This window comes from Coccinella septempunctata, chromosome 9 (assembly GCF_907165205.1).
Source record: "Coccinella septempunctata chromosome 9, icCocSept1.1, whole genome shotgun sequence".
NCBI classification, from domain to species: Eukaryota; Metazoa; Arthropoda; class Insecta; order Coleoptera; family Coccinellidae; genus Coccinella; species Coccinella septempunctata.
In genome coordinates this window covers 14,755,164-14,769,673 of record NC_058197.1, presented here as the reverse complement: position 1 = coordinate 14,769,673, position 14,510 = coordinate 14,755,164, and the positions used below count along the sequence as shown (strand labels likewise).

At 38.4% G+C, this 14,510-nt stretch overlaps 1 long non-coding RNA gene across 1 annotated transcript in view; it reads right to left on the bottom strand.

Annotated features, from left to right (window-relative positions):
- LOC123320113 overlaps positions 1–14,510 on the bottom strand; it is a 123,108-nt gene that overhangs the window by 78,973 nt on the left and 29,625 nt on the right. The gene's annotated exons all lie outside the window — the stretch shown is intronic.

Sequence of the window (14,510 nt, the reverse complement as noted above, 5' to 3'; positions counted from 1 at the left end):
AAATGAGAGTGTGAGAGACTTGACCCATGCTATGGTTGGGAGACACAATCAGTGGTCCAAGTTTCCCGCCCTGACCCTAGATAATAGTTTGCTTCAAAAAAACATTGTAAAATAGAATAGAATATAAAAAATATACAAAGGTTAAAGAAAGTAAAAATAATCTTGGAAAAAATTGAGAGTGACTCTGAAATAGAAAATATGTATTTCATACGCTGATATATCTGATGATGACAACATAGATGACGACATAGACAATCGTTGATCATTGGAAATTGTTTTCTTTCAATGTTTTTCCTGATAAACAAACTTATGGTCAAGTCTCTCTCGTCCCCTGCAGGCCCGGATCTAGGGGGGGGCAAGCGGGGCGCTTGCCCCGTGCGTCAGCTTAAGGGGGCGCCAAAATCAACCAGAGGTTGAAAATTTTTTTTTAGTTTCTCGGAAAAAATTAATTTCCTAGAGCTAAAATCGAAACTGTAGAATGGAAACATGATAAACCATCACTATGCCAAAAATCTTCAAAATCAATCAGGGATTAATTAACTGTATAAGTATTATTCAGTCATCTAGGAATGACCGCCACACTTGGGTGAAATATGTTAAAAGATGGGATATGTCTACAATGTGTCGCAAGCATAGAGCCAGTAATTTCTTTGCCTGAGGACTTACCGACTCATACCCATTTCATCTGGAACTAAGGGCCAAAATTTCCGATTTTTTATGGACCATAACTTGAAAACTAATCCTTTCAGCAAAATTCTGTTCGCATATTCATAATCTACGCTCTCGATTTAGTAAATACAACAATATTGGTGGAAACCGTAGAGATCGAAAATTTTTTAAATTTTCCATACTGTATGGATTTTTTGGAAAATATTTTTGGTGTCCGATCAAAAAAAAATTCGTACTGTACACTAATACGAGTGCGTAGAACACGAATATGCAAACAGATATTTTTTAAAAATTAAGTTTTCAAGTTATGGTCGATGGAAAATCGGAAATTTTGGACCTTCGCGGAAAAAATTATAAAATCTGAACTGTTAGCGGTAGATGAATGAAGTGTAGTTTTTTCTATTCGCAAAGAACCAATCTATCACAAAAAAATCAGCATATGACTAGTGCTTTTTTCTGGGTGCTACACATCCTCAAAGTTGACTAATTTCTTCGAAATTTTACATTTAAAGTGATTTATTTCTCAAAATACTGATCCTACGAAAAAATCAAATTGCATCATGAATTTTTGCCCCGGTCAGAAAAAATCGTAGATCCTGGCCTGGTCCCCTGTTCAACTCTCCCATGGGTTAGGTTGACAATTTTCGGTTTCTAAAGAAAGAATTGCTCTACTCAAAATGTTCATCTCACCATCACTCTACTATTATCTATCTTTTCCTATTTGGGCATGATATCTTGAAGCAAAAAAATGAGTTTCTACCATTTACAGATACAACTTAAGTGGCTTCAGAGTGAAAAGGTGTTTAACTCTCTCGGACTCCCCATACTCTGACCGAAGGCAACACTTTTTAAAAGATCCACAGATTTAGCTAGTCTAAAAATAATTTTGTTTTTTCAGGGGTGGCACAGCTGATTCTGAAAACGTGAAATGGCTCTTCCCTTTTATCAGGGCTGAATCGGAAAAAATGCTATGGGAAAAAGTGTTTCTGTTGTCCTCGAAAATCTCCTGTTGAAATGTTTATACGGTTGAAGACTCACCCTTTATGAATATCATATTTCTGTCGTAAAGTCTTCAACTTTCATTCGTTGAGACTAACCAACATCAACTCTCCCCATCCATCTGCATTTTATGTGTCAGTATTCTCAACCATTTCTCTTAGCCAAACCCAAACAGTATTCAAGAAATTTGTCCCCAATCTCAAAAAAAAAAAAAAAAATCTCATGATTTCACGATTTTCCTCAGAAATTCGATGAGAGGTCCCAGCTGAAAAACGCCTTCAATACAAGGAGGTGATGGATCCGTTGCGACTTGTCAAGTCCAAAACCACCTTCCGGAATGACAATAATTACATCTTGTCGTCACTCCAGATTCCCGAACAAAAGACCACTCTTCCGATATCGCCAAACGTATCGAATGCGTTGACTAGCGTTAACCGCACAAAGAATAATGCATTTCCTCCGTGAGGGGGGAGCGAAAAGGTCTTCTCTAATCCGATATATATCGAATCGTAGAGAGATCACTGGACTGGTCTTGAGGCGACCGACGATCTCATAACCGTGATGGGACTTTATGAGAAAACGTACAAGTGGCAGTAGGGCTCTTTCGGTTCCTTTCACATGGACCCTGAGCAGAAATGAGATAACTTGATTTGTTTCCCCGGTCCGTCGGATTTTCCCTTGTAGGTTTCCGGTGTATCGACAAAGGTATATCGAGTTTTCTTTCGGGGAGAACTGTTGAACCGTGAACCTCAGCTTCGATGGAATTATAGACTGCCGAAGTTCTAGGCGTCGTAGAGTAATGGATAAACTTTATTTACCAACAAAAGACCATTTCTGTATATCTTTATATCTTCCCCTCGTCGATTGTATCTAAACTCGGCAGTAGGAGAGTATACTCCATTCACTTTTATAAGAGCACTCGGTAGGCCGTGGAAATTTGACACATTCCACGCTGTGTAGTACGAAAAAAACTTGACGAAAGTCACAGCGGTCCTTTGATAATGCAAAAAAATTCGTAACTTATACATACTCGAGCGTGTCAGATGGTTAATCTCGGTGTTGCAGACATGTTGACCAATCAATCTGACGCTAATCAGGTGGTGTTTTCTTAATCTGAGAGTTTGAAGACGATACCAAGACATTTTTTCAAAATATCTCCCTTCCTGCAGCTCTAATCGTTTCTGTATTCACTACAAAAGTTGAAGACGATAAAATTCTCTACAACTTTTGTCTGAAGCAATTTTCCATACTGCTAACCGTTTTCGAGTTATAGGACGATAAGGGCGAGGAGCTTAGCCACACATGCGAAAGGCCAAGGTCAATGTCTAATCTACATTCATCGCCATATCACTCGAAAACGTTCAAACGTAAAAAAAATTGCTTCAGACAAAATTTTTAGAAAATCTTATGCCCTACAACTTTTATTATGAATGCAAAAACAATTTGGAGCCCAGGAGTGGAGATAATTAAGAAAAAACTGATTTTCGTTATTTTTATGACCAATTTGTAATGTTTCGGCTTGCTGAAACTGTCAGATTATATTTCTTTGTTGCGTTTCAAGGGGATGGACAGTTTACCTATATCATGACCGCCCCCTGTTGGGCACTACCATGAGTCGAGTCCAACGCTGACGTCAGTTTCGTTCTGAAATGGATGGCGTTTCCCAGTATAGCACCATCAGAGACGAAATATTTCATCGTAGGAGTAGCAGAATTTTTTTAATTTAATTCCTCACGTTTTGGCTTAGAAAATTGGTTTACACTTTAGCTGAATCGACTCAACCTATAGCGAATGTTTCAAGCTCTACAAAAGTGTTCTTGTTTATATTTCCTTTACTCAGAGTTGGACATAAAAGCCTAAAAGACGTCGAGAAAATGAAAAAACTAGGACAAATTCTTCATATCAAAACTTGACATCCGACGTGTTGGCCTTGTAACGACAAACAAATGAACAAATACTAAAGAGAAATGTTAATTTTGACAATTTCTTCCGTACAAAATCAAACGATTAAACGAAAAAGAAGTTTGATTGAAAAGAACTTCTCCCTTTGTAGAGCAGACAGCTGATAGCCCCATGGTTACAACACTGGTTTTTAGTTTTTTCCTTCAGTACATTTTCGACAGACTCCATAATTTATTCGAACAACCAGATTTGCCACGATCAATAACATTCAGCATTTTATTGTTTTATATTACCGACGTCCATCTCATAACAAAAAATCCGTCAGACAACACCGGTTGGAAATTTTTGACAGCTTAGGCAGGGTACCTGTCACTCACCCATCATGATACCCCACCTAGGGAACAACTTGCTCTCCGTATCATCTCGAAGAACGAATCGTCGGAACTCATTCGATTTTTTTTATTGTTTTTTTTTCATCGATAAACGAAATATCAAAACGGATTCAAGTTCTTATGAACTCCCCCTGGGGGCGTCCAGATTTGACGTGTTTCTCGACCGTTTGTATCAATACGAGTTTGAGTGACGCGTTGCGATATCGAGAACGTGTTATTAAGAGGATAGCGTTATGCTTCTTCTCGATTTAATGTTTAATACATATTTATTAGACGCCTCCCCTTTTTACGAGAACGTCTGTCCGATCTTTGATGGTTGTTGATCACTGGCAGGGTTCTTGGAAAATTAGACGCGTGGGTTAATTATAGGTATCTATGAGACGAATTGAAGAAATTTCTGGATTGGACAGAGGGCAGATTGAATATTATGGTAATAACAGCTTTTGTGGCTGAAGGGAATGAGAGAAACCTAACTTTGTTTGAAATTGAAGATGGAACAAAAATCGGTAATGAATTCACACGAAAATGAATCAGAACTACGTTAACTATGGAATTAGAGGTTAGAGTTGTAGACATTCATAATATGACATCCCACTAGTTTTTTTGAAATCATCAGTTGTGGTAAGCCATATCATGTGTTTTCTATTTTGTTGGAGTAAGTCCTAGTCAACTTTTGAGTGCAGTTACTTCTTGAGGGATAATAATACAAGGTGTTTTCAGAAGTGAGGCTTTTTTTGACAAAAGGTAGAACTCAACAAAATAAGTAGGCTAAAATACAACCCTAGAAGTTCGACAAATTTTCATTGAATTTCAAGTACGGGACTGTGGAAAGTGACTCCGGCATCGCAAAAACGAAACAAGACATAAACATATGGCTGGACAATGAATGGTTCAGTACCAAGATCATCGGATTAGATGCATCAGGTCACTTTTGAAAGAATCATAATTGTTGTATCGAGCAATTTAGTGAGAAAAAAATGTAGAAAATCGAGGCAGTTTCTTGAAAGTGTTTATGTTAGTTATTCTGAAAAAGTGCTGTGATGTTTCCCCATTTCATTCCAATTTTACGACGATTGTTGAAATGTTCGAACAAGAAGATTGTGATGCCCATTGTGAAAATATTCGCGAATAATTTAGACGAATTTTTCAGGTGAGATTTTGAATTATTTTTCTATTTTTTACACTTGTGTCCTATGTCTCTTCTGTCAGTTGGTATCGAAACGAGCCATTTCATAAAATCGTGTTAGTTACTATAAAATAATGACAATAAGTGGACAATCCTATCTTTCCATTCTCATTACCACGTAAATATCGAACTTGAATGTTCAAGTTAGATTAAATTCAGTAGATCGCCTCACACTGAACCGACTTTTGATGTCCCCAGGGGTAAAAATCTGAAGGTGTCAAGTCTGGAGAGCGTAGTGGCCATTCATTGGCCCTTTCCTATCAATCCATGCCTCTTGGAAATGATTAGTGAGCAACTTTCTCAGTTGATGAAATAATGAGTTAGGGTTCCACCTAGTTGGAAGTGGATGAGGTCTTCTTGTAAAAGCATATTGCCATCTTCATCAAGTTGATTTTCCATTCTCTTTATTCCTCCGAACAAATTCAAGTGAATAATACCAGCTAGATAATAAATTTCAAGAAAAATTGATTGGTAGATGAGGTTTCGATGATTGAAACTATCAAATCTTTTATTTTTTGTGAATAAAGTTAAGATACGCGAATGCCTGAAGGTGCCTGATGGATAACACCGAAACGTGGGGAGAATAATAAAAAATGAAGCAAACAAAACAGTGTATCCTAAACCAGAATCATTCTTATTCACATATCTACTTGTTAGTGAAGTCAGTGCACTTTTTGTGGGAACTAAATCAACTTCTCTCTATTGATATCGAAGAAAGGATGATTGGGTCTTGTAAGATCTCGTCATCATTCGGCAAAGGACTATATTGTTCTTCTGGCTCCCCATTCTCCGCGAAGCATCCGATAGCTGAAAAGTCTGAACCGCAATATAAACACAATCGACTCTGAACAAAATCAATTATTGCGAAAGCCGGGAAAAGCCTCATTGAAAACAAGGAATATAAATTAATTGAAAACTTAAATATTGAGATATTTCGTCGGAAGTTTTCCCAAACTGGCATTCCGTGATAATGAATTAAAACATTTCGCGGTTTGAGTGATAATAATTTTATTCAGAAAATAATGGGACGTATTTCGTCAGATTTTGCAGAATAGTAATCATTGATAAGATAATTTTTCACAACGCTCGAAAATTGAACTGAATTCCGGGAAAAAAACTACTTTTCGTTGGACCAACCTGTATGTCTGTTCATTAGATTGATGTTTTCGGCAAATTTTTGTGGAAAACTGGTAATTTATCCAACACTAGCACGAATAGGTTTGGGAATAGGGATGCTTTAATAAACTGCTCCACATGAGTTAGGGATATTGACTTAAATTACAAAAAATATAGTTGAAATAACACTTTTGTGATGAAAATTCATCCATGAATACGATATCCCTAACTCTTGTGGAGGAGTATATTTGTTAAATTAGATTAAACCATGTCGATTTCACTCAAACCAGACAATTGGAGGCGGTAGTGCCTCAAGGATCGGTAATTGGACCTCTGCTATACGTAATATGCGTTTATGATATCCCGAAGAATGCTAGAAATATGCTTACCTTGTACGCAGATGACACGGGAATAGCGTTCAGACATCGACGCCCAGAGATCATACACCAGAGACTGCATGAAGCCATAGATGAATTACTCAAATGGTGCATCAAATGGGAAATCCAAGTCAATGGACCAAAGACAGAAGCAATATTACTGCGAAAGAGAAGATTGAGGATGGAAAAAATCCTTGAAGTTGATGGAGAAGAGGTTGAATGGAAAAATGAAGCAACATACCTAGGAGTGAAGCTAGACAGAGGACTAACATGGAAAAACCTCATCAAATGTGCAGTTCATAAAACAAAAGCCGCAATGAGTAGACTTTATCCACTCATAGACAGAAGAAGTCATATGAATAAGAACATCAAGTTGACGATGATTAAAACTATCGCGCGACCACAACTCACTTATGGATCGGCGGCATGGGGCTTCGCAGCCAAGACCCACATCAAGAGAATACAGGCCACTGAGAATAAACTCCTTAGAATGGCGATGGACGTACCCTGGTTTGTTAGGAACAAACAAATCTACAAGGACTTGGAATGGGAACCAGTCACAGAATTTATGAAAAGAAAGGCGGAAAGGATATTCGACAAAGCCAAACAAAATCCAAATGAGGAACAACGATGATTCGTCGACTACGATCCAACGGAAGAAGCTAGAAGGTCAAGAACCTACCACCGAAGACCGAGAGATCAGTTAAGGATTTAAATGTAACCAAAGAAGAGCTTAACCTATAAAAGCTATAGGCAGCATACAACTATCAACACGACTATGATCGTGTGAGAGTCCAGAAACCATAAGAGTCAACTGGTTAATAGGCGAAATGCCCGGAACCTATGAAGAAGCAGTTAAGGGTTTTTAGTGGGTCTCGAGCTCAAAGAGTGAGAATCCCCACACTGTTCGCCCTCAGGAGAGGGTGTGTTCGTCTGTCTTGCAAATTTTTCCCCTGCTACACCAAAAAAAAAAAAAAAATGAAATTGACAACTCGTCTGAGCCTTGTCTCGTGTTGACGCTTCTGACATCTGAACGAACCACGAATTTCTCTGTCGATCAGACGGAATTTAAACCGGAAAATTCCCCTCGAAATAAAAAATCCGTACAAGACGTAACATATCGGACGATTCTATCAGTCACCGGCAGCCTTTCTCAGAGGCACCCCATTCGAAACGCAATATCGCCGATATAGGCTACGTGTGTCTCTATATCCCGCGATCTACATGAAAAAACACATCGCTCTCCATCCGATAAAGACGGTATCCCGCACGTCCTCTTGTCGGCAGAAGTGGATCCGGAAAAACGGGCGTCTATCCAATTTCCGAGCCGTTCCGAGGCCATAAATCAGGGACACTTAAAAGGAGATCCGGCCAAATCGACAGAACTCGTCTTTTCAACAGACGCATCCACTCCCGCCCCCGATAAATATACGGGGAAATTGTTGCGGAAGAGCGGACTGACAGATTGCCGGGGGTCGAATAAAATAAAGACGATGTCTATGGTCTCTTCGGAAAGTGGTATGGACGTGTTTTATTGCGCGGTTTTTTTATGCGTGCGAATGAGGAGAGGGTTGATTTTTTGCGTTTTCGCCCGGTTCACCGATTGTTTTCCCCGGTATGGAAAAACCTAGGGAGTTCCTTTACTCCATCACTCATAATTTCCAATAGGGAACATTTGGAACGAATGAAGAAGGAGAAAATTTCAAAACTGAATGAAATTTTTCAACTTTGTCTGACACAACTGCATTGTAACTTCGATATCAAAGAATCGGTTAGTTTTCCACCCTTTATATTAACATTATTCAGGTAAAGCGATACATAAACGAGGATGTATTGATGTCTGGTTAGCCTAGACAAGTTCCATGCATGAATTTCGTTACCATAGCAACCAACAATAACTCATTAGAAGTGTCAGTGTGAAGTCAGAGGTCAAAAAAGTAAACCAGAGTTACGCAATAAATTAAAAGAAAGAATATGTCCACCGAAATTGTGAAAATCTAAAATTTGGAGTATCTAGCCATCATCAAGTACCTATATTAATATTAAAAGGGTTAAGAGTTAAGCAGATTTACGAAGATATGCTTAATACCCTTGGTGATCAATGCCCTTCGTATGCTACCGTGAAAAATTGAGCTGCAAGCTTCAAATGAGGTAAATTTTCCATTGAGATGATGATCGATCAGGAAGGCCAGTTTCTGTGTCAGTACCTGAAAATATCGATGCAGTTCATGACATGATTTTATCAGACCGTCGAATTGGGCTAAAACGGATATCTGAAGCACTGAATGATTCAAACGAACGCGTTCATCATATAGTTCACGTCGATTTGGACATGATGAAAATTGCTGCAAAATAGATCCCCAAATGTTTGAATGTTGACCAAAAGCGTGCAAGGGTAGAAGCATCACGTTCGATCTGAGCTCGATTTGAAAACGATGTAGACTTCTTAAACCGAATTGTTACTATGGATGAGACTTGGGTACATTTCTACGATCCAGAAACAAAGCAACAATCGATGTAATGGCGACACTCTGGTTCTCCAAGACCTAAGAAGTTTCGTGTCCAAGAATCTGCTGGAAAAACTCTTGCTTCAGTTTTTTGGGATTGCCACGGAGTAATCATGATTTAGTTTTCGGATAAGGGTTGAACAATAACCGGAGATTACTATTCGACATTACTGACCACTGTACGGGAAAAAATTGAGGAGAAAAGGCACGGAAAGCTATCCAAACGTGTTTTGTTCTTCCTGGACAACGCCCCTATACGCACGAATCTCATGTTGCCATGCAAAAAATTCTTGATTTATGGTTTGAATTACTAGAACACCCCCCTTATTCAACAGATTTGGCTCCATCCGACTATCATCTCTTTCCCCAACTGAAAAAAAGTTTAAAAGGTCGTAAATTTTCTCCCAACGAGGAGGTAATGAAAGCTGTGGAGGTCTGGTTTGCAGAGCAAGAAGAAACATTTTTTTGAAAGGTCTAGAGACGTTGCAGGTTCACTGTAATGAATGTAACCAATTAAGAGAAGAATATGTTGAGTAATGAAATATTTTGACGTTGAAATTTTGTTTGGTTCTCTAATAAGCTAAGAATTTTTCAATATATGCTCGTACTACTGAGCATTAAGGTAAGAAATATTACATCAAAGTTGAAACTATTCAAAAACGCGTTAACCTAACCACCAATAAGAAACATGTTCTTATTATGCTTTTACAACGTATGTTCAAGGAGTGAGCCCTAACTTATTGACGATAGCCGGAGGAAAAGTGTCAGGGGACGAACAAAATTCCCTTAAAAAAGTAAATTTTTATTGGGAAATTAACACATATGTCAGTATTTGTTGAGATGGACGAAAAAATTCGATATTTATAAATTGATTGATACTCCTCAACTCAACCACAAATGAAATCAACTATACAAGGGTTTTTCCTTGGAGGTACAACAGTAAAAATCTTTCCCATCAATTCAGAAACGCCCTGTATGCAGAATAAGTAAGTTGAAGGATTACTGTTAGAATTTAAAGTTTAAGCTCATGCCATCTATCGATTTCCCTCTTCCATTTCGCCTGTTCAATCCTAGAACAAGGGGATGCTTAGCATGCAGATCAAATATTCGGAATTGCCATATCCGCATTCCCGTCACCTGTCAAATATAACCTCTCTTCCAAAGTAAACTTCTTACGCGGGCACGTGAGACGTAAGGGGGGCGAAAGTCAACCAATTTAGCATACCATTATCTATAATAACAGACAAAATCGCGAGAGTATAAGTTGCTAAATTGCTAAATTGACAATATTTAAGGCCTCACCTTGGCGCGCAAGCATATAATCTTAATACAGTTTCTAACTTTGATAATTAGTGTTCTTAAGCCCCCAGCTAGACAAACACTGCACTAACGGATTTATTCTGGCTGTTCCTGATTTACCACCCCCGGGGTCGGCAGCCACCAGTCGGGAAGCGTCAGGTGCACCCCATTTAATTCAGCTACCGATCGATAGATGGATTTTTTTTCTAATAGATTCTCACGCTGATAACGCACGATGAATATCGTGAAAAATACCATCTGCTATCGATTAACGATATCCCTGTTTCAATTGATTATGCCTACATATAGACAGGGTGAAAAGGGGATCTAACCCTCATTGTAAAGCCATGGAACGCTCTGAATACACTGAGAGCCATAGAAAACAGAACACCAAGTATTAAAGAAATTATTAGAAAGAATTCCCAGGTTACGAGGATGTATTGATATCTAGTTAGTCTAGACCAATTCTATGCATACAAAAAATATTGCGTTTCCATAGAAACGAACAATAACTCATTAGAAGTGTCAGTGTGAATTTTGAGGTCAAAATTATACCAGAGTTATGCAATAAATTAAAAGAAAGAAGATGTCCACCGAAATTGTGAACATCGAAAAATTGGAGTATCGAGCCATCATCAAGTAACTGTATTTAAAAGGGTTAAGAGGTAAGCAGATTCACGAAGATGTGCTTAATACCCTTGGTGATCAATGTCCTTCGTATGCGACCGTGAAAAATTGGACTGCAAGCTTCAAAAGAGGTAAATTCTACATTGAAGATGATGACCGATCGGGAAGGCCAGTTTCTGTGTCAGTCCCCGAAAATATCGATGCAGTTCATGAGATGATTTTATCAGGCCGTGGAATTGGGCTAAAACGGATATCTGAAGCACTGAATATTTCATACGAATGCATTCATCATATAGTTGGACATGAGAAAAATTGCTGCAAAATGGATCCCCAAATGTTTGAACCAAAAGCATGCAAGGGTAGAAGCATCGCGTTCGATCTCTGCTCGATTTGAAAACGATGTAGACTTCTTAAACCGAATAGTTGCTATGTATGAGACTTGGGTACATTTCTACGATCCAGAAACAAAGCAACAATCGATGGTATTGCGACACTCTGGTTCTCCAAGACCTAAGAAATTTCGTATCCAAAAATCTGCTGGAAAAGTTCTTACTTCAGTTTTTTGGAATTGCCATGGAGTAATCATGATTGATTTTTTCGATAAGGGTAGAAGAATAACAGGAGATGACTATTCGACAATACTGATCACTCTACGGAAGAAAATTAAAAAGAAAAGACGCGGAAAGCTATCCAAAGGTGTTTTGTTTTTGCAGGACAACGCCCCTGCACACAAATCTCATGTTCCCATGCGAAAAATTCGTTATTTAGGGTTTGAATTACTAGAAAACCCCCCTTTTTAATCAGATATGGCTTCATCCGACTATCATCTCTTTCGTCAACTGAAAAAAAGTTTAAAAGGTCGTAAATTTTCTTCCAACGACATTGAAACATTTTTTGAAAGGTCTAGAGACGTCGCAGGTTCGCTGTCATAGATGTATCCAATTAAGATACAGAAATTTTGTTTGGTTCTATAGTAGGCTAATAATTTTTCAATATATCCTCGCATATTAGTTTAAGTGTTGATAATGTAAGAAACGATCAGTTTTTCAACCATATCTACAGAGTGGTTTTTGTCTTATCGTCTGTTCTCATAAGGAAAGTTAGAAGGATGCATAATTCGCAGTCGATCGTTGTACAGGGTGTCCCAAATTCGATGCTCACCAAAAGCTTCTCGAGGACTTTCAGAAAACATCTTCATCAGAAAGCAGATCAGCGAAATATCGATTTGTTCTCGAGTTACTGGACGTTTCTGAAACATCAATGTGATATATAGCAATGATGGTTTATGTTCAAGTATTCGAAAGATTCTGAAACATTTTTTTTAGTAGTATTTTTTTTGTTTTATGTGATACTCATAACGGATCATGGAAATTAATTATCATCTCTGACATACAGAAAAGAGTTTGTTATATTGAATGGGACACCGCAGTACCTTATTATTGCATCATAAAAAAAGAGTTGGTGAATGGTTGTGGCAACTTAGTTATGACATTAACAACATCTCATGTGTGCCAACCTTACCACGTTCTAGTAACATAAAGTGGAAGGACTCTACTTGAATAAACCCAACTCTTTAAGGTGAAGTAAGTTATTTCAAATGGGTCATACTTTACCTGAATCATCAATTCGAATATACCACATATCTCGAACTTTTTTAATTCCTTGTATATTTCAAGAGTTCTCCATTTGTCTTAGCACAAACGATAGACGAGATATATACAAATAAGAACGTCCCATAACCCCCGGAGCTAACAGAGAGCATGCAGCATGTTGCGGCCCCAATTTACAGCATAAATACCAATACCTCCCCCGATAACCGCCCCGCAGACACGTAACATCGTGAGCCAAGGGTTACGTGATCTTCGCAAAATCAACAAGTAAGACCCGGTCAGGTAATTATGGTAGGTGCATGGATAGCGTACAGGTGTTCTATAAATTAACCCCTTCGGGTTATTATTGTTAATCATGTAGATATTATTGCCCCTTCTTGCTAACCCGTTTTCCGATTGGGTCCTTCAATCAGACGTTTTCCTTCGGCGCCAGCAGGAGGACGCCGGTAATTACTAAGGATGTAATGTTTGGCCTCCGACCTCGAGGAAATTCATTGTTGAGGTCGAGCTGAAGGGATTGGTATCGGTCGTCTTGCTGGATGTTTCCAAGTGATGGTTGTTGCTTTGGATGTTTTGAATTCCGGCCATTCGTTGCTTCACAGTCTCTTGGTCCTTCGATGTACGATCTCGAAATTTATGCGGACGATCTCAAGATGTATAGGTCGATTGTAAGTTTAGGTGATGTCGCTGGGTTTAAGGAAATGGTATTTAGTACTCGTTAATATAAGATTCACCAAAAATACTAATCTTCTGGTATTTCCCCTATCCATCGATGGGGGTACTTGTGAAGGAGCTGAGGTTTGTGAGGCATCTGGGAGTCCCACTTGATTCGAGTCTGTCATTTGAATTTCACGTAGATAGTGTATAGTTTCTGAGAGTTTGAAGCTGTGTTTCGTTTTGCGGATTTCAAATGCATTCAAATCTGTAGAATCGGCCAAGACTCTATATTTTAGCTTTGTTCGTGGTAATTTGGAGACCATTTTACCATAAATGTATCGACAAATTGGAAAGAGTGCAGAGAAAATTCACCAAGTTTGCTTTAGCGTTTTTGATAGTAGACGTGACTGCGCTTAGGAATATACCAGGATATATTGGAGAATTCTTAGCCTACTATAGAACCAAACAGAATTTCAATTTCAGAATATTTTATTACTCAACATATTCTCCTCTTCATTGGATATATTTATCACAGCGAACCTGCAACCTTTAAAAAAAATGTTTCTTCTTGCTCTTCAAACCAGACCTCCACAGCTTTTATTCCCTCCTCGTTGGAAGAAAATTTACGACCTTTTTTACTTTTTTTCAGTTGAGGAAGGAGATGATAGTCGGAATGAGCCAAATCAGGTGAATAAGGGAGATGTTCTAGTAATTCAAACCCTAAATCACAAATTTTTTGCATGGCAACATGAGATTTGTTTGCAGGGGCGTTGTCCTGCAAAAACGAAACACTTCTAGATAGCTTTACTCGTCTTTTCTCTTCAATTTTTTTCCCGTAGAGTGGTCAGTAATATCGAATAGTAATCTCCGGTTATGGCTCTACCCTTATCCAAAAAAATCAATCATGATTACTCCATGGCAATCCCAAAAAACTGAAGCAAGAACTTTTCCAACAGATTTTTGGACACGAAAATTCTTAGGTATTAGAGAACCAGAGTGTCGCCATTCCATCGATCGTTACTTTTTTTCTGGATCGTAGAAATGTACCCAAGTCTCATCCATAGTAACAATTCGGTTTAAGAAGTCTACATCGTATGCAAATCGAGCACAGATCGGACGCGATGCTTTTATCCTTGCGCGCTTTTGGTCAACATTCAAACATGTGGGAT